Consider the following 23,581-nt stretch of genomic DNA (forward strand, 5'->3'; position numbering starts at 1 on the left):
TTTATTTCTGGGCTCTCTATTCTGTTCCATTGGTCTATGTCAATTTTTATGTCAGTACCATACTGTTTTGATTACTACAGCTTTGTAGTAGAGTTAGAAATCAGGAAGTGTGATACCTCAAGCTTTGTGCTTCTTTCTCAAGATTGCTTTGGCTATTCAAGGTATTTTGCAGTTCCATACAAATTTTAGGCTTGTTTTTTCTATTTCTGTCAAAAAGGTGATTAGCATTTTGATATGGATTTGCATTGTAGGATTTTCTATATATAAGATCATATCATCTGCAAACAAAGACAACTTTACTTCTTCCTATCCAATTTGTATGCCTATTTATCTTTTTCTATCTATTTATTTATTTTTGCCTGATTAGTCTGACCAAGACTTCCAGCACTATGCTGAATAGGAGTGGTGACAGTGGGCATCCTTGTCTTGCTCTTGAACTTAGAGGAAAAGCTTTCAGCTTTTCATTGTTGAGAATGATGTTAGCTGTGGAGTTGTCCTATATGAGATTTATTATGTTTAGGTACATTCTTCTGTACCTAATTTGTTTAGAGTTTTTGTCATGGAAGGATGTTGTATTCTCTCAAATGCTTTTTCTGTATCTATTGAGATGATCATGATTTTTTTTCTTTCATTTGATTAATGTGGGGTATCACATTGATTGATTTGCATATGTTGAACCATCCTTTCATCCCAGGGATAAATCCCACTTCATCATGGTGTATGATCCTTTTAATGTGCTGTTGAACACAGTTTGCTTATACTTTGTTGAGGATTTTTTCATCATTTCATGTTGAGGATTTTGGCCTGTAGTTTTCCTTTCTTATAGTGTCCTTGTCTGGCTTTGGCATCAGGATAACACTGGCCTCATAAAATGAGCTTGGGAGTGTTCCTTCCTCTTCAATTTTTGGAAGAGTTTGAGAAGAACTGGTGTTAATTCTTCTTTAAATGTTTGGTAGAATTCACCAGTGAAACTATCTCGTCTTGGGCTTTTCTTTGTGGGGAGGTTTTTGATTACTGATTCAATCTCCTTACGTTATTGGTCTGTTCATATTTTCTATTTCTTCATTATTCAGTCTTGGTACATCGTATGTTTCTAGGGATTTATCCATTTCTTTTAGGTTATCCAATTTGTATATAATCATTCATCACAATCTCTCATGATTCTTTGTATTTCTGTGTTATCAGTTGTAATGTATCCTCTTTGTTCCTAAGTTTTTTTGTCTTCTTTTTTTCTTAGTCTAGCTAAAGGTTTGTCAATTTTATTTATCTTTTCAAAAAACCAGCTCTTAGTTTTGTTGATCTTTATTGTTTTTCTGGTCTCTATTTATTTCCACTATAATCTTTGTTATTTCCTTTCTTCCACTAACTTTCTGCTTAGTTTCTTCTTTTCTTCTAGTTCCTTGAGGTATGAAGTTAGGTTGTTTGAGATCTTTCTTTTTTCTTAATATAGACATTGTTCACTATAAAATTCCCTCTTAGCACTGCTTTTGCTGTATCTCATAAGTTTTGGTATGTTGTGTTTCCATTTTCATTTGTTTCAAGAGTTTTTTTATTTCCATTTTGATTTTTCTTTGACCCATTGGTATTCAGGAGTGTGTCACTTGATTTCCACGTATTTGTGAATTTTCCAGCTTTCTTTCTGTTATTGATTTCTAGTTTCATACCAAAAAGATACATGGAATGATTTTAATCTCCTTAAATTTGCTGAGACTTATTTTATGACCTATCATATGATCCTGGAGAATGTTCCATGTGCACTCGAGAAGAATGTATATTCCACCTATTGGATGGAATGTTCTATATATGTTTGTTAGGTGCATTCAGTCTAAAGTATGGTTCAAGTCCAACATTTCCTTGTTGATTTTCTGTCTCACTGTTCTATCCACTGTTGAAAGTGGGAACTTGAAGTCCTCTACTATTACTGTATTGTTGTCTACTTCTCCCTTCAGATCTGTTGGTATTTGCTAAATATATTTAGGTGCTCTTATATTGGGTGCATATATGTTTATTATTGTTATATCTTCTTGATGAATGACTTCGTTATCATTATATAATGTGTTCAACTTCTATGTTTTTGCTCCAATAACATGCTGGAACTCCTTCTCTAGAAATCTGAACTTACACAAAGGCTCTCTCATTTAGGGGTGATAGTCTAAGACAGTGCTTTCCAAGAGCTCCTGGACCACGGCTAAGAGGAGCTAGAGCCAGCTCATGCGTCACTGCAGTATCCACAGCCAGGACCAAGGTCTGTATGCCTGTTACCCAATGCACAGGGTGGCAAGACTTCTTCCAGGTCCCTTGGTATATGGTACTGAATCCCACAGGTCCCACAAAGGCACTTTTGTCTGTTAGTACATTTCTAACATACTGATTATTTCTAATGTAATAATACATCTGTATAGTTAATTCTCATTATTTCTAAAATACTAAGATGCTTTGATGGAAACTGCTATCAAAAGAATGAAACACAACATGCTAACTTTCTTCATCATTCACAATCAAATTGATTTCACAGTCCTTGGTTATTTACTTTTCTTCACTCTTGAATTCCTATTACAATTTTCATAAATAACCCAAAAGACACTGGAGAAAGGGATGTTTTGACATCATGTTCGTATCTGAAATTTCTCTTACCACATGACAAAAACTGATCTTGCTACTGACAAACACAAAGACAGGAATAGTAGACATGATCTATAAATCACAATCGTTATAGTATGCATTCTAAAATAAAATTAGGGGTTATCAGTCTAAGACTTTGAATAAAGGAGTGGAACTAAAAGAACACCCAGAGGGGGAAATCACTGTCAAATAGGTATAATTGATAGCCTGAGAAATTAGGTTGGAATTTCCTTCCCCAGTAATTTTCCTCAGATACCCAAGTATTAACTGTACTAATGGAAAATAAAGATCTAAAGCTGCCCTTGTTCTCCCTCAACCCAGCTCAGCTACAGCTCAGCTTTAAAGGCATGTATTTACTTCCAAGCACTGTGTTGCTAAGCTCTTTATAATCCCCAAGAGAAGTATGTTGAATTTGGTGGAGGGAAAAGAAGTGTGGAAGGCTAGAGTTTCACTATTTCCTCAGAAATAAAGCCATATTGTGCAGCCTTCATGGATACTGTCATTATTCTGATGCTTTCTTCATTCTCAGAATATGTTGATATCCACAACATTATCATTCTAACCGCCCCCCACAAAATTAGTTTCAATAGCTAAAATATAAATTGTTTTAAATTAATTCTCTTTTGGATTATCCCTAGGTCTGTTCCCTTCCCTAACAAAGCTACAGAAATAGAACAAGTGCCCCACTGATATCAGGAGGCATAGTTCTTAAAATAGAGCAGCTACTTGGAGGAGATAGAACGTAAGTTAAGACAGTGGTTCTTAACCCAGGTCACACATTAGAATCACCTAAGGGTGCTTTTTAAGAACAACACTTGCCTGTTTTGGCTTTTTTGCCAAACCAATGAAATCGGAATCTCCAGGAGAGAGGTCCAGGCAGTAGTATTTTTAAACAGATTCCTCAGACGATTTTAATGTGCACTCAAGGTTCATTAAGTAAGAACTAGTTTTGGCTATGTATAACAGAAAAAAAAATAGTAATGTCTTAAGACAGAAGGTTTTTTTCCTCTTTCAAATGAAAAATTACTTTTTTGGAAGTCTGCACATAATAGTGCATGTATTGTAGCTCCTTGAGTCATCCAGGACCTGAGTTTATTCTGTCTTCATGTTCTACAATCCCGTGTTGGGCTTCTGTTTTCAAGATCTCTTCCTGGTCCAGGATGGCTGCTGGAACTCCAGCTACCATATTCAAGACTAGAAGAAGGAGGAAAGAAAAAAAGAGCAAAAGCATGTGTGCCCTCCTTTTCAACAACCTTTCTAGAATTTCCCAAACACTTATATCAAGTCTTACTGGCTGTAACTTAAACATGTGGCCACACCTGGCTGCTGTGGAGGCTGGACAGTGTAGTTTTTAACTGGGCTAAGGTTCTGTTGCTAAAGGAGAAGTTGAAAATGGAATTCAGGAAGGCAACTAGTAGTCTCTGCCACAGATGAATAAATCAGCAACACAACTTCAGGCTTTCTCCACTCCATCTGCTCTCTTTGGCTTGAATCACTTCATTGTTGTATGGTGTCCCAAATTGTTACTGGCCTTAGGAAACAAGTAGGACAGGAAACATGAAGTCCTAAAACTTGACACCATTATCTTCTGCCACGGTTGAATAAACTGAAAACACCAAACCACATGCACTAGCAGGATCTGTTGTTCAAAAGGTCACAATGGACTCAGTTAACTTCAAAGAATGGGATTAGGATCAAAGGCTATGCAGTTAGTGTACAATACCCATACCCCTTCTGGGCAAGGTACGCATCAGGCCAGGTCTTTCTTAACATAACCCTAGGCTAAGAATAGATACCGAGATTCTTCTACATCCTGCTGAGAACAGGTATACAAAAAGGTATTCATTCTTCCAATATAAATCACCCAATTTTCTTATATATATTTGACCCTGAAGCCATTCTTATAGACTTTGCGTGAGATCAAGCAGCTAAAGCAAGATGCTTTTCACTAATGGGCGGCACCATCTTGCACAGAAAGTAGGTTACCACAAACTTCTGTTTTTGTGTCCCACTACCTATTTTATGCAGCTTGCCTCTCACTCCTCCCACACCCATTTAGGCACCCAGTGACCTCATGATGCCGACAGATTAGAGTCCTAATCATAGCATGTCCATTACAAAGCAGATGATTCCAAATTCCCCAGAAGTTGCCTATGTCTCAGACCATCCTAGAGAAGGTACACTATTGCCTCACAGCAATGACGGTAGTGTTAGTAAGATAAAGACCATAACCAATGATTGTCCCTTCTAGTTAATGCCTGGTGAAAATGTGTATCTATATAAGACTCCCTTTAGGAGTGTTATGGGCTGAATCATGTCCCCCTAAAATTTACATGTTGAAGTCCTAACCCTCGGTATCTCAGAATGCAACTGTATTTGAAGCTAGGGTCTCTAAATAGGTAATTAAGTTAAAATGAGGCCATTAGGGTGAGTGCTAATCCAATAATACTGGTGTCCTTATAAGAAGAGGAGATCAGGACACAGAGATGTGCCAAGGGAAGACCATGTGAAGACACAGGAAGACACAGCCATCTACAAGCCAAGAGAGAAGCCCCAAAAGAAATCAACCCTGCTGACACCTTGAATTTAGACTTCTAGTTTTCAGAATTGAAAAAACAAATTTTTGTTGTTTAAGTCATCTGGTCTGTGGTACTTTGTCATGACAGCTCCGGCAAATAAATATAAGGAGTAACTAAGTATTTCAAACAGCACCAGTTTTAGGACTGGTGTGAAGCCCCACTGAAATCACACCAGTTCAACAGTTATCTCCTTTGCTTGCAGGTAGTCCTAGACCCAATCAATGGCAAAATTCTTATGGATATCAAAAAAATAATAAATCTATAATTTGAACAGCAAAAGAAAGTAGTATTGGATTATCACACAAGGCATAAAATAGGCATTCATGAGTCCATACTGACATAAATAAATGACAGAGAACTGACCAATCTCCCATACAGAAGAATTTCAAATAAATTACGTAAATACTCCACCCTCAAGGAAGTGGAACATAATTTCCCGATTCTTAAGTATGGACGACACATAGTGACTTCCTTCTAAAGAGTCCTGTAGGGAAGGGAGAGAACAGAGTCATTTTACAGTGGAGAAACTTGACAAACACTATCTCAGCCAGGTGATCAAGGCCAACATCAACAGTGACAAGACATGCTGATGTGAACAACACTTTACTTCTGTGCTCATCCTCCTGAAAACCCATAATCCCAGTCCAATCATGAGAAAAACATCAGACAAAATCTCCAAATCCCATTTGAGGGATAGTCTAAAAATATCTGACCAGTATTCTTCAAAACTGTCAAGGTCATCGAAAACAAGGTAAGTCTGAGAAACTTAGCCAAGAGGATCCTAAGGAGAGATGATGACTAAATTTAATATGGTATCCTGGATGGGATCCTGGAACAGAGAAAGGACATTAGGTAAAAACCAAGGAAGTCTAAATAAGTATGGACTTCCGTTAATTTAAAAAATGATGATAATAATCTATAGACAAATATGCCCTACAGAATTTCAACAAGTCTCCTTTCTTCACCATTGCAAGGACTGTCAGAAACTGTTGAAGTCCCAGCTGGCTGCAAAGCAGCTGGAGGAAGTATTCTCACGCAGCTGAAAAGGAGGAAGTTCATTTAGTGCACATGCCAGAACGGAAATAAGCCCCATACAGTTATCTGAGGCAACTTGTAGTGGGTGTCAGCGCTGAAACTAAAAGGCAGCATACAACAACAAGGAAGGTCACCTGAACAAGGCCACCCAACTCAGTAACATTCTCTTGGTGAATTCACCTCTACCCAGGGCTGCTCTCAGCCCTACAGGTTCAGCAACTACTTCATTGGTATCTTGAACTTAATCAAACTCATGAATGCTGACTCATACTAAGTAAACATCAGTGAGTGTGATATAGAAAACCAGAATGCCACATTGTCAGGCAAACACTGGGCTTGGTGGGGTGGGGCCTGAAAGTCTGCATTTCTAACAAGCTCCCAGATGATGCTAATCCTGCTGATCCGCGGACCACACTTTGAATAGCAAGAGTCTAGACAAGCTACATGGGAAACCAAAGTATCAAGTTTATTGGCAAGCTGAATATGAATTAGATCACAGGAGAGGCTGACTATTTAACTATTTAATGCCATCAAGCTTTGGTTGCCTGATGCCTCTATCTCCATAACAGAGATAAACCTACTAGCACTCGGGTTGCATTATCCTTGGCAGTTCACCCTTTCACATGAGTACTGTCAATATGCAGCATCAGAGACTCATCTTATCTATACTTCTACATAATCTCCTTCCACCCCCAGTGGGAGTAACAAATTCTTTATATATGCAAATAAAATGCCTTCAATTGGTTCACGAGCTGGTTTGCAGACTGAGGAGTCATTCCCTCCAAGGGGACCTGATAATTTCTGCACTGACCTAGCATGTATACATTTCCTAGGATAGGTCTCTAAAGAAATTAGTTCCCTTAGTCTTAATGGAAAAGGGGAAACATTACCCTGACACTATTGCCACAGTAGAAAAGATTCTCATTACTGAACTATTTGCGGAGCCCTGATTGAGTGCCAAGCACTTGTTAGGCACTGGGGATGCAGTGGTGAACAAAAGCAGATGAGACTCCACCTCTCGTGCAAGGTGGCACACTTTCTGTCTTTAGAACAGCTACCTAAAACACTTAACCTTATAAACTTCTACTTTGTCCTTCCAGCCAGCCTCAACTTTTTCAGCGGCTTGGTTGAATAGCCTTGAGAACACAGGCACCCAATGCTCAACTACAACCTGCTCAACCAGTCAACCGTGTTCTAGAGCGCTTTTCCTTGGTTTCATCATCTGAACTTTTATCTTCACGTGGCTGTGCAAAAACCCAAAAGTAATTCCCGTAAATTTCTGCCAGGTCAAATCAAAGCATACTAAAAATTAGCATATGTAGAAACCCTATAACAATCAAAGGAGAGCAAGTAATGAATTTACATACAGTTATGAATAAGCTTGTTTCTAATAGATTGGTTTAGCAAGAAAGGAAATAATGATTGCATTTCGCTCATTCAGCCACTTTCACACATCTGCTAAGGGAAAACACTGTTCAGTGGGTAGTTCTCAAAGTCCAGCATGCAGAAGAATCATCTGGAAAGTCTGTTTAGAATGCAAATTCCAGGGTCTCACTCCCCCTACCCCTACCCTCACCCCACCTTCTACTACCAGAGAGTAGGATTCAGCAGACTAGGGCTGGAGCTTATAAACCTGCCTTTATAAAGCACCCCAATCGATTCTGAGAAATACCGACTCAAGTCTGATTCTCTCTCTCTCTGTTAGTGGTTTCCAACCCTAATTCACATTAGACTTCTGTGAGGAGCCTTGAAAAGAAAAGTTCTCACGTCTGTACACCAAGACCTCAAAACAATCAAGTCAGAACACCCAGTGCCTGAGACCCAGGCATGAGTGCTTTTTCAAGCTTCCCGGGTCATTGAACGCTTAGTGTTTCCGGGTGGTACTCTTTGTCTAGGTTGTCAGACATCAGATTCCAAGGCCTTCCCTGAAGATTCTGATTCAATAGGACTCTCTGAGGCAAGACTCCAGAGTCTATGTGTCCAAGAAGTGCCCTGGGTGATTCTTACCATGGGGTTTCAGCAATGTGTCTATCTTACTTAGCTGACTCAAAACTCCCATCCCCAGCAAGGCTGCGCCAGTGGACCTTTTGACCTCAGTTTTGGAGCCCCCATTCCACGTATTCAGCTCCAATCTGTCCTGGGTTTTCCCAAAGAGAGAGAGAGAAAGGGAACTCACCTTACTAAATGCTGCATGTCAATGAAAGCCCACTGCTTTATATCTGCAGTTGTAAAGATATATCTGCTTTATATACTGCAGCGACCTGGGTAGCCTCACTTCTATTATTAATATACCAGGATATTTCTCCCCCTTACTTAGCACTATGCACCAGGCACATGGTCTTATCAGCACCTAATATATTAACTAATTTAATCTTCACAACAATATTATGGATAGGAGCTCTTCTTCGTCCTAACTCTGTAGATAAGGAAACTAAGGCACAGATGTTAAGCAAATTGCCTAAGTTATCCAAAGTCACCTAGAGGATGAATTTGAACCCAAACATGGGGAACCAAGGCCTACCATTCTCCTACCCACAACACCACAATGATGCTCACCAAACAAAAGTTGAAGACCCTGACTACACGTTGCTTGCTGCCAGAATAAGAACACAGAAAGGATCAAGGAAGCTGATGATATTGACTCCCTACCATGTGTTCCAAGTGCTGGGCTAGAAGGTTTATATATATTATTTCACCAAATCCAAGAGTCAGATATAATCCCTATTGTTGAGGACACACTCTATTGCCTCACTCAGTAATGGGAAGAGTTAACAGTTGCAGAGCATTCTGCAAAAAACAAATAAAGAGCCAAAGAAAGCTTCCAAGTGGATTTGGTGGCTGGATACTGAAGAGCAAGCCAGTTGTGGGGCTGCATGTTGGGGTGAGAGGAGGCTGAGTGGAGAGTGACTGGAGCTGGCTGTGGAAGGATTCTGGAAGGAGGTGGAGCTGGGGAGACCTTTGACTCAGAGAAAGGACAGGGCTTCCTGAGGTCTTGGGAAGGGACAGGAGTTTCATTCAGACATACTGCTCCTCAGGGCAAATCTCAACAAGTCAGGACAAATGGTGGAGGTCCACCCACTTCGAGGAATGACGTGACATGATGCTACCTTAAAAGAAAAGCTGATGTCTCCAACTCCTGTGGGGAAACACAGCAGCAATTCCTCTTATCCTGCTTTAGGTTTCTCCCTGAGGAGTAGTAAGGAGGGACAAAGGGGTTGCAAACCCGATGCCTTTAACTCCAAGGCCTTTAGCCATTTGGCAAGCGGCCAAGAGAGACTGCCTATGTCTTTTGGGAAAACAACAGTGAGTGGCTGCTAAGCACCACCTTTTTCCTATTTCTGTTTAGTGATACCACACATTGCCAATCCCAAGCAACCCATCTGTCTAAGAAGGGCCACCAGGAAACTTGCCTGGTCTCCAGGGTTCTGGAGGTCTGATACTATTTGCCAGGTCACAGGGCACACAATGAGGTCCTAGCTGAGCTGGAACTCTACACTGAACAGCTGACCAGAAAGGGTCCAAAATAAACCAGGGGCTAGATGCACAGAGAGGTTCCAGGGAGGTTGTAAAGGGGAGGCCTAGCGGGGCTGGCAAAGAACCTGCCCCCAGCAGCAAAGCACTCACGACTTATACCTCTAATCCTAGAATATGAGTTATTTGGTCTTTTCATGTGGGCTATGGACAGCTCTGCACTCAAGGCATTAACTGGAACTGAAAGGTGGGCAAAATCCTGCAGGTGAATCCCACCCTTAACTGAAGCGGGGATGGAAAAGCTAGGATTTCTAGGAAAGATGTGTTCGCACATACGACTATAACAGGCAAGTTAGGGAATGAAAGCGACAGAATCACAGGAGTGAGGGGAGTAAATAAAGAGAGAAACTGTAATCAAGGCAAAAAGAATGTCCAATAAACAAAAGGAAACACATGCAATGGTTTTCACCGAACGGAATAAATAATAAGTAAATATTGAAATCACTCTAAACATCATTCCTTTTTTATTGCGCTCCTACCATGACTTATCAGCAAATTTGCAAAACAAGCATTACCCCAAAAAAAGAAAAAAAGCCTGATTGAAGCTGATTGAAGGGTTCATTATTTTTCAAATCTTCCACTATGTATTTTATTTCCCCTGGGCACATGGGGCTGAGTAGACCATATACATCAGGCAAACCAGAATTAATGGTCCAAGGTTTTTACTTCCTCTATTCAAGAAATAATAGCTGGCAGCATTTATAATTCAACATTGTTTTGAGGCAGACTGCACTCATACTGCCCACCTTTAATAGGTTCCACTTAAAATCCCTATCTATTGTTTTCCCTTCGTACATTATAAAGTCATAATCTCCCTTATGTGCTTCACTGATAATGACTTCTCTGTCGGCAAACGGTGCAATACCTGCTTGCCACTCACTGAACCTTCAAAGCAAGTACCACCACCAAATGCTTAGTACATTCTCAGGCATATCAAATGAAAAACAAGCCTATTGTTTCTGAGAATTATTTGATGTACGTCCATGAACAATAAATCTGACGAATTCTCAACAAAAGAAATGTTTCTGAAAATACCTATTGGCTGTTTGCAGCCCAAAGGGCAGGGACTTTGTCTACTTTTCTCCCCACTGTGCCGAAGAGGCTGCATAGAACATAACACTTGGTAAACATTCATTAGAAGAATAGAAGTTGCCTAATGTAAAAACAAACTTATATGCATTTGTTCTGGCTTAAAACCATAAAAAAATGAAAGATATGAATTTGATTAGGCTCTCAAGTAAACACCTACATGTTTTTCTACATTTACATGTTTCTGGCATTTATGTACCTTATTTAGTTGAAAGGAAGTCACGTAAGAGCCATCTTACTTAATGACACTCATCTAGGAAGCCTGGAGCGTGGTATTCGAGTTCCAACTGAGCAGCACTGTGCCATCATGTTCTAGCCATGATGTCTTAGGGAATTTATTGACCTTTTATATCAGATATTTTATAAAGATATTTTATATCTTTATATACCATATCCACATATAATCTCATTTAATCCTCACAACCACCCTATGATTATTCTCTACACTCTACAGATGAGGACATTTAGCTACTTGGCCCAGGTCACATACGTAGTGAGCACCAACACCAGGACTGACTTGCAGGTAGTGTGGCTCCAAAGCTGGCTCCCCCAGCCTCTATGCTATATTTGCATCTATGGGCCCAGACTGTCTCTAGGCCCAGGAAAATGGTAATCTTCTTGCCTCCCAGGAGAGGAGCTGGGAGTCTATGGTACTGAAGGAATACTTTTAACTCATACACCCTTATGTGTCCCTGGAACTTTAGACTTTATGAATGTATTCCCTATTCAGAAAAATAATACACTAAAAAAAGTCTTTTGAAAACTGAAATTGCTATGAGAATTGACAAAAATCAGCAATAATACTACCTTTTACATAAAGAGATGAGGGGAGTCTCGTTTCCATTATAGCACCGAAAGCATTATGAAATCTTATAATCAAACAAACGCCCATCCAGGGGCCTGCTTAATCCATGCTGAAGTTTCTAATATAATCATTGCATTTGTCCTTATTGCTTCTTCTCCTCCACTTAGAGGTTTCGGTGACCATGCCAGGAGTGTGTCCACTTCAGGGTGTTTGTACTTCTGCTTCCCCTGCCAGGAGCCTCCGTCTCCCATTATCCAGAGAGGCTCCTCCCTCACCTGCCTCCTTCCAGTCAACACTTAAATGTCATCTTCTCAATCACACTCTTTAAAAAACTGCAATCCCTTTATTTTTCTCTCCAGCACATATCCCTGTCTGATGAGACACCATGTTTTTACTCATTTGTTTTATTTTCTGTCTCCCCACCCAGGCCCTTAGAACATCAGCTCCATGAGGATCAGAATTTTTGTCTCTTCGGTTCAGTGCTGTCTTCCTAGTCCCTGGAAGAGCAGACCCTCATTTAACTGTTGAATGAATGACTTGACTGTGGCCTATGGCATCCTCCTCAGTTGAACATTTTGAAATTCTTAATTTAAAAATGTACCATATTAATTTCACAGGGCCAGCTTTGGGAAAGAGTGAGGAGTGATCTATGTAGTACTTTAAGAAAGAGAGAAAATCAACTTGTTCAAAATGTCACAACAAGTAAAAATCTACCTTTAAAAATTCATTCTTGGGGACAGCCCAGTGGTGTAGTGGTTAAGTTTGTGCATTCCACTTTGGTGGCCCGGGGTTCACGGGGTTCGGATCCCAGGCGTGGACCCAGTACTGCTCGTCCAGCCGTGCTATGGCAGCATCCCACATAAAACAGAGGAAGATTGGCACACATGTTAGAGTGGCACACATGTTAGCTCAGGGCCAATCTTCCTCACAAAATAAATTCATTCTTGGAGGACCCTCTTCCAAAAACCTTTAAACTGCAAAAAGGGGTATGTTACAGCAGACTTAACTGAGCTGAACTGAGCTGGTAAAGTGGAAAGCCTGTGGAAGCCGAATTCAGGCTATGGGTGTCTGTGCCAATATGCCCAGTATGTTATTTAACCTTCTTATACGTAAATTTCCTAATATACAAAAAGTTGATAATTCTAACAGTGCTTAACTTTATAAATATCTTATGAGACTTACATTGGTTTCATGAGGATTAAATGAGGTTTAGTACAAGTGAAGCACTTGGTAAACTGTTAAAATGCAATATATGTACTAACTAAATATAAACTCCTGGAAGGAGTAACACAATAGATGTTTCTTTCAATTTTACCACCAAAATATCTAGTAAAAATTAAGTGAAATTTAAAGAATAGAAGAGAAAGTCAAATTTTATAGGAAGTATAAACTTAAAATGTCACAAAAAATGAATGCCAGTTTACCGAGCTTTGCACTTTCAAGCTTCCTGAAGCAAATTTGTAATAAAACCTACAGAAATAGCGTGGTGTGCCTACCAGTGGGCACAGTTTAAGAATTTCCGGAGAGGGGGAAGAAAGTTTTTAACATACCACATTCTATACGAGCAAAGCACAATAACGCTGAGAAGCCACCTAGAAAAACTCAATGGCCACAAGCATTTAACGTCAATGAAGAAGAATGACTTGCTTGTTGACAAGAAAAAAAATGAATGAAAAACCAAAATTCTCTTGCTGCCTTTTTAATCATTTGTAAAAGCTTAAACAACTCCTTTCCTTGGGATATTAGAAGTGTACAATCTTCCAGAGGCCAATCAACTTTATTTAAAGGGTATGGTGTGACTGACAGATGTTCAACAGTCATTCAATCCTTATGATCTGCATAACAAATCAGAGCATGTGAAGGCAGAAGAGGTCTGAGGGCCTGGTCCAACTCCCTCATTTTATAGAGAATGAAACTGGCACATAGGCAGATTAAATGTCTTTCTGAACTCTCATATTCATTCATTAAAAATAGACACCAGAGGGACCAGCCTGGTGGCAGAGTGGTTAAGTTCACATGCTCCATTTCTGTGGCCCAGGGTTCCCAGGTTCAGATCCTGGGCACGGACCCAGCACCACTCTTCAAGCCACACTGTGGTAGCATCCCACATAAAATAGAGGAAGATTGGAACAGATGTTAGCTCAGCAACAATCTTCCTCTCACACACACACACACACACAAAAAGACACCAGAGTCTAAGTGTTTCATTTAATGTGGAAATTACTTTTTTAAGGAAAAAAATAATTTTCCTCCTTAGCCAAAAGAAATTAAATACACTGGATTAAGGATTAAATAGCCCAGATCTCCTTCTCAGGGTCTTTTATCAGAGGCTTCTAAAGCTCCTTAATATTTCAATTGGGGTTTTCATACAAGGGAAACTAACAGCCCTTGTTTCTCTCTCAAGTTGAAAATCCTGGGGCTTGTTATTTTAACATATATTCAAGTTATAATTGTGTGCCTCTCTTGGGGTAGCTTCTAGACCCTGTAAATGTAACACATTCATCCAAAATAATATTTTCCTACCTTTATTGTGACTATATGTAAAAACACCCACATCTTTAAGAGGAAAACTTGGACGCTTTGTTGGAGAGAAGCTCCTGCCTCCAACTGAACGCATCATCCCTTTGATCGTCAAGTGATTCAGTGATTAGCATCACGTCTACTGGAAGAGACGCCAATAAATTCAAAGGGAGATGATTTAAGAATAATAAAACCACCTACACGAAGCAAATAATAAAACTAATATCCAGACTAATAATTCCCAAGTGTTTGGGTATCATTTTCAATTAAAAGTGTGTTCCTATTAATCTGAGGAAAACCAGTGCTTTGTATCAGCTATCTAGGCAGAAACTCACACATGGGTTGAGCCTTCAGAGAAGTCTAAAATGGCCCTAAATATCACAATTATACCTGCCAATACAGCCTACTATGTGCTAAGCATTCTACCCTCTGTTTTCCCACCTACCCCAAACCACCACCCTGCCAACTGGAATTATCATCCCCATTTTTGAGACAAGGAAACCAAGCCTTGAAGAGGTCAGTCATTTCCCCAAGATCACCTAGCTAATAGCTTAAGGAGCCAGGATTTGTACCCTAATCTTTCTAATGCCAAAGCCAGAATTCCTTCTCTAGAAATACCATGTGACTTCTCCCCTACTGGCCTGAAATTTACACCATTGTTTGCTCCCCTTAAATGTTTTCAGGAAATGTCTCTATTTTATCTGAGACAGTGACACACTTTGGCTAATGCATTCACTCAGATGAGTATGTCTGATTAACAATGACTGTTGTTCAACAGAAAGTAGGCTCTGTGGGGAGAGGCCAAAGGACAGGGAGGTTTCGCCTGTGCCAAGCAAAGCGGGGAAAATTAAGGACTGCGGGGCTGGCTGGCCTCTGACAGTATGAGAGCAATATTCAGATGGCAAGGCACCCCATCATAGGTATCTTTTTCATATTTTGAACTAATAGAATGAATTACAGATAATTTCAACCCAAACCATCCTATGAAAGAACTCTTCTGAAAATACATCTGGGAAAACTCACAAGTGAATACATCCAAGCCTATGGATATGACGGACTCAAAGAATCTGATGCTGCTACTCCTTAAAAAGTTAAGGGACATTCAGAAATTTCTGGTTGATTTTTAACATTAAGTCTGAGGAGCTCGTTCATTTAACCAATATATTCAAGCACATGTTACATGCCTGTTCCCAGATAGATTTCCTTCAGCTAAGTCCCCAGGTTTCATCAGGGAAACCAGAAATGTCTTCATCTTTAGCCTGAATGGTTCATGGACTGTGTTTGGCAGGGAACTTTTTGCTATTTTCATCCTAGTTGGGTAAGAAGTTGGCCTGTGACTTCAGAGTTAGGGGAAGCAGAGTCGTTAATACCAGGGAGGACCCACGAGGCTGTAACAAAGTTGTATCAGGGCTGAAAGGAGCTATGCCTCTCTTAATCAGAGTAAGGAGTAGGGTGGGTGGGAGAAGCATCTAATGTTCTTTGCTCAAAACACAGAATATCCCTTTATGGGTGCTTCCTGCTTCTCTTTTAAGAGTAAAAAGGGAAAAAAGTGGGGCTGGCCGAGTGGTGTAGTGGTTGAGTCACACGCTCTGCTCGGCAGCCCAGGGTTCGTGGCTTCGGATCCTGTGCATGGACCTACATACCACTCATCAAGCCATGCGACAGCGGCATCCCACATACAAAAATAGAGGGAGATTGGCACAGACGTTAGCTCAATCTTCCTGACCAAAAAAAGAAAAGGGAAAAAAAGGTAAAATGTGGTATGAGCATGCTGAAAAGAAAATGAATAATTTGTATGTTCAAAAAAATATATTATAAATATCTCTGTTTTCCAAAGATTCTGATTACATGGAGATTTTTGAGGAACAGGTCATTATATAAAAGAAGGCTATGCTTATTTGAGTCAGTATGGAGTACAAGGAAAGTTATTAGGGAACATAAACTTTACATGGAAAATTATCCCAGAAGCAATGACATACCCAGCCAATTCGACCTGGAGTAAATCAAACATCACCCTTCTCTACATGACAAAACTATTTTTAGCTACAACTGTAAAAGGAAATAAATAATAACAATGGCCAGAAAAGAAGTGTAGGCAGGGATCCTTATATTTATCTTAACTCAATATATGTAATCATGCCCAAAAAACCACAAAGATCACCATTCAAAAAAAGGGAGAAAAGTAATGAACCAATACCCTTTAATTAATATATTTTCAGAATAAAGAGGGGAAAACATAGCTATATATTGGCCTAACTTTATATGTGAATAATGAATATTAATTTATCTATATAGAATGAATATTACAGTAACTAAGCTAATTTCAATTTAAAAGGTCTGAAAAAGTTACAATTTAGGTTAACTACTAAATCACACTGATGTAATATTGTATTTTCTTGTTCCTTCTTTAATTTTAAAACAAACAAGAATTTTAAAAGAAAAACAAATTTTAATTTTAAAGACGTTATTCAAATTGAATAAAATGTCACATGTAAACTAAAATTTACACTTACAAACAAAAATTGTACCCCTTGCAATTTGCACTGTTTCACTGTTTCAAATTTTAAAAATAAATAAAAAGTCCAAATGGCCACAAAGAGCGACAGAATTGAAGTAAGCAGATTTCTTCATCTGTAAAATCACTGTGCTATCATTGTTCATTTCGAATCTATGGTTTAACACAGACACGTGTGGCTCCACAAGGGTCAGAGATTCGAACACCTGAAGGGAGTTCAGATACTGCTGAACTTTTAGGAACTTACGTAATGAAGGTGCGTGGATCACTCACATCAGGGGAAGCCAGTTGCCATGATGAACAGCCCTGTGGACAGGCCTAGGAACTGAGGCCTCCAGCCAACAGCCAGTGGGGAACTGAAGACCGAGCTGGGAAGTGGATCTTACCCCAGGCAAGCCTTCAGATGACTGCAGCCACAGTCCAACATCTTCACTGCAACCTCCTGAGAGAAGCTGAACCAGCACCATGAGCCTAAGCTGCTCCTAGATACTGACCCTGAGAAACTGTGAGAAAAGAAATGTTCATTACTAAAAAAAGAAAAAAGAAGTGAATGCAAGTAGCTCAGTGTTTAAGTAGGAGTTCTCCAAAATTAATCTCCACATGGAACGAATGTTTATTAAAGAATAAGTAATACAAGTGTGCTAATGGATAGCTTACATATATATTATGAAAATTGAGTGATATCCACAGCAATTGCCTAGAACTTAGGCCAACAAAAGAGTTTTTTCAGGGAAGAGTATTTTATCAGTGACATTTGTTTAGAATTGTCATCATGTATTAAAAAGCAGACCGACTTTTAGTCAGTTTTATTACTGTTTTACATTTATACATAGACAATGCAACTGTCATTGCAATTCACCCATGGCAGGCCACTCCTACTGTCCCACCCTTAGTGGGCCAAGGCCAAGGGAAAAGGAGTTTTAAGTCAATTCTTGAATAAGATAGGAAATACAGGGGCCAGCCCGGTGGTGCAGCACGTTCTGCTTCTCGGCGGCCCGGGGTTCGCTGGTTCAGATGCCGGATGCGGACATGGCACCGCTTGGCAAAAGCCATGCTTTGGCAGCATCTCACATATAAAGTAGAAGAAGATGGGCATGGATGTTGGCTCAGGGCCGGTCTTCCTCAGCAAAAAGAGGAGGATTGGCAGTAGTTAGCTCAGGCCTAATCTTCCTCAAAAAAAAAAAAAGGACATAGAGAGTAAAGAACTACAAGAGGTAGAAGAACATATACATAGTTGCTACGTCTGTAGTTTAAGCGTTAAGATTGCAGTTTAAGTGTAGATTCTTTTGCAGTATTTTGGTATTCTTGAGAGGGAGGTATAATTTAAATATAGTCATGCATTTAAGTACAGTCGCTTAAATACATTCTGAGAAATGCATTGTTAGGTGATTTCGCCCTTGTGTGAACATCACAGAGTGTACTTACACAAACCTACATGGTATAGCTTACCACACACCTAGGCTATATAGCACTAATCTTATGGGACCACCATTCTATACGTAGTCTGTCATTTTCCAAAACATCACTGTGCAATACATGGCTGTAGTTATATCTTCAATTATGACAAATATCCGTTTGAGCCATTTTTATGTACAAAATTTTTATGTATGTATCAGTGTTATTTTTTACTGCCACCAGAAGAGGAATAACTTACTCTCATTTTCTTGAAGAGGATACTGAAGGACACAAAAGCAAACTTGTGCCTCAATAGAGGCTACAAATAAAGAGATGTCCCTATTGAGATACCCCTGTTTTAATACAGGTTAAAAACAAGTACTAGATCCATTTGAGTAGTCTCCCCAGGAAAACCATGACATATGAGCACAATTCCTGAGCTGGTATCTGAGCCCTTATTCTCTAGGGTCACACTGGCAATCTTTTCTTAATTCTAATAGATGGAACCACATGGCTGTTCATATCCCAAAGAACAGCCAATCCACTTGTAAAACCTCAAGAAACCTAACATCTGCTGGCATATGAATCACACCACATTGTCTGCAATGACAACTGCAGTCCTGAGTGGCATCAAATGTGATGTGCAATCTGGTGCTAAGCCAAGACTGGGGTCCTGAAATCAAAACCAAGGCTGGAAAAGGAGACACCTCACAGACTCAACTAGCAGTCTTGTGAGCCCCGAATATTTTGCATGGCCCTGTTTTCTATATAGCTATTTGATTTAATAAAATTCAATCCATTTCAATGTGAGTAATAGATACCTCTGTGCCAGGTCCCATGCTAGACACTGGGGGGTAGGGGGCTGGGAGTCGGGGATGGAGGTGAGGATGAATAAAAGAATCCCTGTTTCAAAAGGTTCAGAGTCCAAAAGGGGAGACTACAGGAACCCTGAGATAAAGATAACAACAGAACATGGCCCAGGTACAAAGGAAACACAGAAGAAAGAATGATTGCCATCTAGAGGCTCAGGGAAGGTGATAAAGAGTTGGGTTTAAAGGACAAACAGGAGTTCACTAGGCAGGAGGCCAAAAAATTGCCTCTGGTATTTCAGTACTAGTGAACATCATGTCAAATTCCCTCACCTACAAGTACCTTTAATACTGGAGACAATATCCATGACTCTTACTTCAGCTAGACAGCCACAAAGAAATTTGTAATGTCTATTTCTCTTTGTATACACAAAACGAAATATTTACGGATAAACACATGTATGAATAAATGATCCATTTACCTTGTGCTAGAAATCCCAATAATATGCTAGTCCTACAATATCCCCTAAATATTATTTATTATTATGTTTACAGATGAAAATCCATTAGTTAGATCAAGGTCACCTGGCTAGTCAATGGCTGAGCCAGATTTTGAACCAGGTTTATCTGATGCCAATGGTTCTGGTCTTAATCAATACTCCAAACATCCTCTTCATAAACCATCTACATATTTAAACCAATCCCTTGTTTCTCTAGTAAAAATCTCCAAGTTGACATAGTTAGGTTCTCTTTTTGCTATGCTATGGAACTAGAGCTAACAGTTTCCTTCTCATAATTGCTTAAGCCAGAGGCCCAGTGTTCAGCATTTCCCAAATCATAACGCAAATGGAGTTACAGGGGGAAGTGGAAAGACGTTTGGTCTGCAGGACTTTGAGCTACGGTGGAGCTGTTGTGGCTTGGGGATTCCCTGCTTCCAAAGCCCCCGACTTTCTGAGTAGCAAAAGGAAGAGAAACTCTGCAGCTGAAACGACTCAAGAAGGAACTTGAGATCATTTAAAACTTCTGTGTGCTTCATTTGACCAAAGGTTTTTCTGATGAAAACAGCACAACTAAATGGACCCAATGGACTGAACCCAAAGAAAAGGGCTTTTCAAAGCTCAGACGGCATCCAAATATTCCCCCCAAAAAAGGTCATATGGAGAAGAAAATGGGGGAAAAAGTGGGGGAGGGGAAAGAGTCCACGTAAAACAAAAGAGCCACTGAAACGCTGAGGTCAACGATGGAGATTCCCACCCTTGCCAACTCTTCTTCTGAGTTGATTAACAGTAACTCCTGACTCCCCAGCGCCAGTTCTCTTCACTCCTTGCAAAAGAAAATAGTACATGGTGGTCCACTTAATTTCTCCCCATCATCAGAAACAGCACCTAAACAGCTAAATCTAAGATCTTTGAATGTGGCACAATTTTCTTGCTTTTTAAGGAAATTATATCGAATTGTGGTTGGAGAAAAAAATTGGTTCAGCATTCTTTTCAAAGTTCAGAACAGTCTAAATTATCGGTTTGGACACACAAGAAGAAGAAAGTTTTGTTTTGTCTTAATGTGATTTTAAACTGAATTAGTTGAGGCTGCTGCAAAGATGAACTATGTAATTAGAGCAATCTATTCAACGAATACAGCTACACTAAAGAAATACAGGCAGAGTTAAGGACAGAGACTTAAAAGCTTTTTTCTGCTTTCTCCATTAAAGTCATTTTTCTCTTTAGTAACAGGAAAAGGAAGTACAAATACCAGATTGCATATTTAATGTGCAAAAAATACATGGTATTAAATAATTTAAAAATTATATTTCTTAAAAACATAAATTTTATCACTTCTCGTAAAATAAATTTATCCTTTTTATGGAGGAGGGGGAATTCTTCCTGAAAGGGTTACTAAATGTATTTATTTACATTTAACATAGGTTTCACACACATAAATAAATCAATTGCATTCACAACACATGTAACAGGCAGGGATCAATAACGCCATGAGAATCATTCCTTTTAGAATGTCCTAATTTTTTTAAATAATTTTGAGGCAATGATGTCTTATTAAACATTTTTAATAGCCACACAATTGAATTAATATTCCCACTTAATTTTTAGGACTGAAAAGAATCTCAGTTTTCTGAAAAGCAGGAAGGAAACACAAAAATCAAATTTACACAAGAGAAAAGAGTCTTTTTATTAGGTCATAATAAAAATTGGGCATCATTGAGCAAGTTTTAGAAACAAGAAGGTCATGATGCCTATGAATTTGAACTTAGAATGTCTCTCCAATGCCCGACCTAACAGCAAGATAACAGGAGGGTCACAGTTTCAAAATACAAAGAAAACATACATTTTTTAAAGAGAGTTGTTTTAAGGTTTTTATTGAAATTGAAACACAAAAAGCAATGCCAGTAATCGCAGGACACAGTGAATATAACTTCAGGGAACAAATTACTAACTTGTTTAACAAGGAACCAGTTTTCAGAGTTCATGAAAGAAAGCCAGGTCTAGTGACGCATATTTAATCACTCACGGAAGACGATGAAAGTAAAAAGATTCCACTGGGACATTAAATATTAAAATGCAACATGAAGAACACAGATCCTTTAAAGTCTTGGCAATACATATTAACTTATTCCTCATACAAATTATGTGTAAGACAAAGGTGTTTATAATACCAGCAGCGATGCTGCTGTTCAAATAATAAGCAGGCAATATTGTTCCTACTGGATTAAAAGAATGAGAAAGCTTAAGAAGGGAATTTTCAAGTGCATGTAAAATGTGGTAAGCTACTGGAAGTTGGGACATGGAAAATTTGAAAGCAGTGAAGGTAATTCACTTACCAGGAAATGATATAAAAATAATCAACTCATTCAATGAAAACACAATGCAGAATTAGGTCAGCAACACTGAAGACATAATACAGAATCAGGTCAACAACACAGACCTAGAAACCTCTTTCCTGTCTCCCCACTCCATGCGTACTTCAGTCAATGCCGGCTACATTTTCACCAACCAATCCAGGGTTTAAAAGCTAGAAAAGAACAACAGTTAGGTGAAAGGAGGCCCCCAGCCCCCATGAGAGCATCAAAGTATGTAAACCTACGCCTCTTCAGAGCCAAGGGCCATAGGAACTTAGAGCTGGAAGTGGACGTGCGAGTACGGCTGAATAGGACATTAACTGTCTCCACAAAGAACAGTTTTGCGTTGCTTGACCAGGAGTCAGCCTTGGAAACTTCCATATCTCTATCACCAGAGAATCTGCAAAGGAGGGAGGGAGGGAAAGGGGGGAGCTGCAAAACCCATCTCTCCCCATTCCAAGACTCTAGGTGGGCTGGGTGAGTGAGGGACGTGTCCCATCTGGTCCTGGTTAAGACTGGCAAGAGCAAGGTTAGCTCCTCTGCCTTCTCCTCTCAATTTCACCTTTTCTCTCCCTCCTTCTCCCCAGATGTCCGGGACTTAGATGGTGTGTGAATAAAGCTGCCATACGTATACTCCAAAACTTTTGCCTTACTCTACTCTCCACTCCAATTTCTTCTTGCTCAGCTGAGCTGGGGATGCTAGAGGATGATCTGAAGATACTAATTCACATTAAAGTGTGAATAATTAACAGGCCTTCTCCCCACCTCAACTCCCCACTCTCTCTCGCTGCTAAATCTAGTCAATCTCCTAGTCCCTGTATTTTAGGCAGTTTGGAGGACTTTGGGGATAGGTTGGGGGTGGGGAGTTGTTTGTTTTTCTGTTGCCCCATCAATCACACCACTTGCTGGCCTTGGGAAGTGGCAAGGAAACAGCCAGGTGAAACTTGGAACTTTTTGAAGGGGCCCCCTGCTCTCCTTTCTCCCACTGCCAGTCAAGGAAGACAAGCCCAGACCACCTCATCCCACCTCCCCTCCAGTCTTCTAATTTTAACAACGGAATGAGGTTCTGACACATGCTGCAACGTGGATGAACCTTGAGCATATTACGCTAGGGGAAAGAAGCCAGACACAGGAGGGCAAATATTGTATGATTCCACTTATATGAGGTACCTAGACTAAGCAAATTCATACTGAAAGTACAAGAGAGGTTACCAGGAGCTGGGGGGGAGGAGGCAATGGAGAGTTCCTATTTGGGATGATGAAAAAGTTCTGGAAATAGATAATAGTGATGATTGTAAAACATTGTGAATGTACTTAATACCACTGAATTGTACATGTAAAAATGGTCAATTTTATGTTATGTATATTTAACCACAATTTTAAAATTACAATAAAAAACAAACGAACAAAAATTAGCAAAGGGAGACTAATCTCACACCTAGCTCCCCTAACCCTCAACTCACCCATCCCTCATTGAAACCAGTTTCAGTCCTGGAACTTCAGAGTCTGTCTGTCCTCTCTGTTTCCACTAAAGTTGGACACATCTGTCAACCTGAGCAAGTCTGGCCCCCAGAGCAGACCATGGAGGGACATAGAGAGGCTCAAGTGGTTCCTGATAGGATGTTCCAGAACAGAGCTGCAGAGGGAGTTCAAGCAATGTCTCCTTCTTGCATTTTTCTTGTTCTCTCCAGCAGCAGACCCCACTCTTGTTCCCCAAGCTCCTCTGTTCCATCCTTGAACCAAACTCCCCAGGGCCAAATTAGTAGGTGGCTTTGCTCCTGCATTCACTATGTTCAGGTGAGCCTTGCTATGACCCAGGCAAATCCATTC

General features: G+C 39.8%; 1 protein-coding gene across 2 annotated transcripts in view; it reads right to left on the bottom strand.

Annotated features, from left to right (window-relative positions):
- RNF144B (ring finger protein 144B) overlaps window positions 1-23,581 on the bottom strand; it is a 160,579-nt gene that overhangs the window by 100,729 nt on the left and 36,269 nt on the right. Inside the window, exon 2 of one of the 2 annotated variants that reach the window (XM_046640012.1) lies at window positions 16,944-17,199. The exons of the other annotated variant lie outside the window; for it this stretch is intronic. The gene's annotated coding sequence lies outside the window, so the exon portion shown is untranslated. The remainder of the gene's footprint in view (window positions 1-16,943; window positions 17,200-23,581) is intronic. 2 annotated transcript variants of the gene reach the window in all.

This window comes from Equus quagga, chromosome 15, assembly GCF_021613505.1.
Source record: "Equus quagga isolate Etosha38 chromosome 15, UCLA_HA_Equagga_1.0, whole genome shotgun sequence".
NCBI lineage: Eukaryota > Metazoa > Chordata > Mammalia > Perissodactyla > Equidae > Equus > Equus quagga.